Source organism: Trachypithecus francoisi, unplaced genomic scaffold (genome assembly GCF_009764315.1).
Source record: "Trachypithecus francoisi isolate TF-2019V2 unplaced genomic scaffold, Tfra_2.0 Lachesis_group11, whole genome shotgun sequence".
Classification (NCBI taxonomy): Eukaryota; Metazoa; Chordata; class Mammalia; order Primates; family Cercopithecidae; genus Trachypithecus; species Trachypithecus francoisi.
The window spans coordinates 43,100,089-43,105,526 of NW_022681456.1; positions in this window are offsets into that span (position 1 = coordinate 43,100,089).

Consider the following 5,438-nt stretch of genomic DNA (forward strand, 5'->3'; position numbering starts at 1 on the left):
ATTCTCTTCTGGTTTTCTATTTCTTGTTCAATTGTAGTGGGATATTTGTGTCCAGGAATTTGTTCACTTATTCTAGGTTTTCAAATTAGTTGGTGTATTGCTGTTCATAACAGTCACTAATTGTATCAGTCCATTCTTGTACTGTTAAAAATATACCTGACACTGGGAAATTTTTAAAGAAAAAATGTTTAATTGATTCACAGTTCCACAGGTTGCACAAGTAACATGGCTAGGGCGGCCTCAGGAAACTTTCAATCATGACAGAAGGTGAAGGGGAAGCAGGCATGTGTCACATCGCCAAGGAGGGAGGAAGACAGAAAGGAGTGAGATGCTACATGTTTTTAAACAACCAGATCTCATGAGAACTCACCCACAATTATGAAAACAGCAAGGGGGAAATCTGCCCCCATGATTCAATCAGCTCTTACCAGGCTTCACATCCCAAACTGGGAACTATAATTCAACACAAGATTTGGATGTGGACACAAATCCAAACCATATTACTAATGATCCTTTGTATTTCTGTGGTATCAATTGTTATGTCTCATTTTGTTTCTGATTTTTTTTATTTGGGTCTTCCTTCTTTATTTCTTAGTTTAGGTAATGGTTTGTCAATTTTTACTTTTTCAAAAAAATAACATTTTGTTGATTTTATTTGTCTCTATTTCATTTAGTTCTGTTCTGATTTTTATTATTTCTTCTACTAATTTTGAGTTTGGTTTGTTTTTACTTTCCTAGTTGTTAAGGTTCATCATTGAGTTGTCGATTTGAAATCTTTCTACTTTTTGTTGTAGGTATTTATTGCTATAAACTTACCCTTTCGCACTGCTGTATCCCATAGATTTGGTATGTTGGGTTTCTACTTTAATTTGCTTTAAAAAAACTGATCCTCTTCTTAATTTTTAAAATTAACTCAGTGGTTGTCCAAAACCATGTTGTTTAATTTCCATGTATTTGTACTGTTTCCAAAGTTACTCTTGCTATTGATTTACAGTTTTATTTCATTGTAGTATGAGAAAGTACTTGATGTGATTTGATTTTTAAGAAAATTATTGAGACTTGTTCTGTGGCATACATATGGTCTATCTTGGAGAATGTTCCATGTGCTGATGAAAAGAATGTGTATTCCATAGCTGTTGGATGAAATGCTCTTTAAATGTCCTTAAGGTTCTTTTGGTCTGTAGTGCAGTTTAAGTCCAGTGTTTTTTGTTTACTTTTTGCATATATAATTGTTTCAGTCCTAAAAGTAGGGTATTGAAATCACCAACTATTATTGTATTAGAGTATATCTCTCTCACTAGTTCAAATAATATTTGTTTTATATAATCTGGATGCTTGAGTGTTGGGTGCATATGTACTCACAGTTGTTATATCACCTTGCTGAATTGATCCTTTCATCATTAGTGACTTTCTTTGTCTCTTTATTTATTTTTTTGAGACACGGCCTCATTCTGTCACTTAGGCTGGACTGTAGTGGTGCAGTCATGGCTCAGTGCAGCCTCAATTCACCCACTTTAGCCTCCCAAGTAGCTGGGAATACAGTGCATGCCACCACACCCTGCTAACTTTTGTATTTTTTGTAGAGATAGGGTTTTACCATGTTGCCCAGGCTGGTCTTGAACTCCTGGGCTTGAACTCCTGGGCTCAAGTGATTTGCCCACGTTTGCCTCCCAAAGGGCTGAGATTATGAGCTTTTTTAAGTCTACTGTTGCATGCCTTTGGTTTTCAGGTACATAGGTTGCTTTTTAAAATTCTTCACATCCAGTATATGTGTATTTTTATAGGTAAAGTAAGTTCTCATAGGCAGCATATAGTTGAGTCTTTTGTAAAAAATTCATTCCGTTAGTCTATGTCTTTTCATTAGAAAGTTGAATCTGTTTATATTCCAGGTTGTTATCAATAATGTCTTAATCCTGTAATTTTGTTAATTGTTTTGTATATTCTTTGTTCCTTTATTTCTCTCTTATTGTACATATTTGTGATTTGGTGGTGTTCTGTAGTGAAATACAGTGGCTTGATTCTATTTCTCATTTTTGCATCTACTCTTCAGTCAGTTTTATATTTTTGTGTGTTTTCATGGTGGTAAGTATTATCTTTTGCATTCCAAATGCAGAACTCTATTAAACTTTTCTTGGAGGGCCAATCCAATTGTGATGATTTATCTCAATTTTTGCTTGTGTAGAGAAGACCTTATTTCTCCTTTATCTCTGAAGAATAGCTTTTCTGGGTATAGTATTCATTACTAACAGCTTTTTAAAAATTCAGTAGCTAATATATGTTATCTCATTATCTTCTGGCCTATATAGTTTCTGCTGAAAAATCTGCTGTTACTCCAATGTGGATTCTCTTACATGTGACTTGATACTCTTCTCTTTTTACAATTCTCTTTTTGTCTTTAACTTTTAACATTTTGACTATAATGCATCTTGGAAAGCACCTTTTGGGTTTCAATTAATTTGATTATCTTTGAGCTTTCTGTATTGAATTTCTATTTCTCTCCCTGACTTGGGAAGTCTTCAGCTATTATTTTATTAACATTTTCCCTGTTTAGAAAAACAAAGTGCAGCTCACTGCCAGTGCTCATTTAATTTTGCATAAATATGCTCTTTGGGGCTGAAGCAAATATGACTGATTTTCAATGTGTAAATAAAATATTTAAAAAACTGTTATTGGAGTTATTTCTAAAAGAACTAACATCAGAATCATCTGAATCATCAGAATTACCTATTTTGGAAAAATCAGATTTATTAAATGAACTTTCAGCCAACAACTGTTTGAGAATGATGTTAAAATCACATAGGAATGCTACATTTTCTAGGATTTGACATTTTTAAGAATTGAGAAAAACTATATTTTGTAATTGGAAATACCACTACTAAAACCAGAATGCTGTAAGTATAGTGATGTCTTTTGTTTCCTAAGTTGATACACTAGAGTAATACAAAAATAATAATAAAAGCGAGATATTTCTCAGGGTAAATGCTGGAGCCACAATAACCACCAGCAAGTGTTCTCAGGGCAAACATAAAAAGGGTTAAATAGGTTTTCTATGCCTTTTTCCATCTCTTCTCTGTGGAACTCCAAAACTGCAAATATCTGTTTGCTTCATTGTATCCTATAAGTCGTAGGCTTTCTTCAATTATTTTCTTTTTCTTCTTTTTTTCTCTTTCGGTCTAAACTGGATTGTTTCAAAAGATCTGTCTTCCAATTCAGAATTTTCTTTTTCGGCTGATCTAGTATATTGTTGAAACTCTCAATTGTATTTTATTTCATTTTTTGAATTCTTTTTTTTTTTTTTTTTTTTTTTTTTTGAGACAGAGTCTCGCTCTGTCGCCCAGGCTGGAGTGCAGTGGCCGGATCTCAGCTCACTGCAAGCTCCGCCTCCCGGGTTTACGCCATTCTCTCGCCTCAGCCTCCCGAGTAGCTGGGACTACAGGCGCCCGCCACATTGCCCGGCTAATTTTTTGTATTTTTTTAGTAGAGACGGGGTTTCACCATGTTAGCCAGGATGGTCTCGATCTCCTGACCTCGTGATCCACCCGTCTCGGCCTCCCAAAGTGCTGGGATTACAGGCCATTTTTTGAATTCTTAAGGTCCAGGATTTCTGTTTGTTTCTTTTTTGACATTGTCTATCCCTTCATTAAATTTTTTACTCACATAATGAATAGTTTTTCAAAAATTTGTTTGTATGATCGATCTTTGTTCTCATAACTTGCTGGGTTTTAACAAGATAATTATTTTGAATTCCTTTTAAAGCATTTGATAGATCTCCTTTTCACTGAGGTGTTTCCAGAGAATTTTGGGTTCCTTTGGAGATACTATTTTCTTTCTGTGTTTCTCATGTCCCCACATTGATAGCTATGAATCTGGTATAATGGTGGCTTCTTTCAATTACATGGGATAGCTTTCATAGAGAAAGATTTTCTCCTATAAATGCATCTTTAGTGTCAGTTGGATAAGGTGCTTTGGCTTTAATTCTGAGTGGGTGAAGTATTATAGTTTCTGTATTATTTATTTGGTTGTAAATCATGTTAGTGGTGTCTGCGATTTCCTTAGCAGCTTTGGCTGTGGTTGTGAAAACTTGTGAGTTTTTATTGGTGATAGGGACACTAGGTGAGCCAGTCCTTATGCCCTTTGGGAGTGCACACAAGCACGGCAGTAGCAGCAACAGGCACCAGGTGGGCCAGTCTTCAGGTTCCTCGGCAGTGAGCACAGATATGCAGTGGTCCCACTGCTAAACTGGGTGGGGTTGCTGGCAGTGGTGGTGGTGCGCTACAAACTGACTGATCTTCAGCCCTTAAGTGACACACATGGGCACCAACTGTGGACCTAGGTAGACTAGTCCTCAGGCCCAGGGTAGTGTGCATGTATGCTAACAGTGGTGGTAGGGGGCCCCAGTCAGGTTCTGAGAATTAGAAATATCAGTTTTACATGGGTGCCAACAGTGGTGGTAGCAGGCCCCAAGTGGGACGGTCCTTAGGCCTTTAAGAGTTGCATGTGGGACCCAGCAGTAGTGGTTGCAGACATGGAGAGGGGCATTCTTTGGGACCCCATATAGCATTGTTTGGCACTGCCAGTAAAGGCAGCAACCCAATGGTGGCTGGTTTTTGGGCCCCATCTGGTGGATGTCAGTAGTAGCAGTAGAGAATGTCAGTCCTCAGGCCCTCAAGTGGCATACATAGGTGCAGGCAGTAGAGATGGCATCCCCAGGTATGCCAGTTCTTGGCCCCTGGGTGGTATACATAGGCAGACTGCAGACCCTCCACTCTAGGAGACAGGATGTCTTTGCTGACAGCAGTCCTGGCAGGTGGCTCTCAGGCCCTGGGGACCATGTGCTTTGACTCTCTGTGTCCTAGGAGCAGTCTTCCTAATTTGCTGGTCCCTCTTTTTCATGGGGTGTAGAGTGTTGAGTTAGCTCAAGTGCCAGGAGCAAGGATGAATCACTGGGTCCAACTGGTGTAATGCTGCCACTTTCTGGGTGGATTTCTACCTTAACTTTTGGAGCCTATGTTTTCTGTTGATAAAATTACAATGATGAGACAATTGAACTCATAGAGTTGTCTTGAGAATTAAATTATATTAGAGTTTACAAAGCTCACTTCATGCTGCCTAATACAAGGAAATAGTAATTACTTAGTGGCTAATCTGACTGTTAACAGCCAGCAGATTACCCTTTCATTCTTAGATGTTCCGTTCCCTTGGTTGTGTTATATAGAGAAGTTCCAATTTCTTCAGGGTTCACAGCAATTGTGAAAAGTAGGCAGTCACCAATATGTGGGCTCATCATGGATTAGATGGTCTAGAAAATACAAAACAAAATTTTGAAAAGTCCTTTCTGAGTCTGTCAGACCTTGAACTCCATTTAAAGTTAGACAGAGGCATGTGATTGTAAGTTCTGGGTTTGCAAAATGTTTATCAACAAAGATAAATCTTAGGAG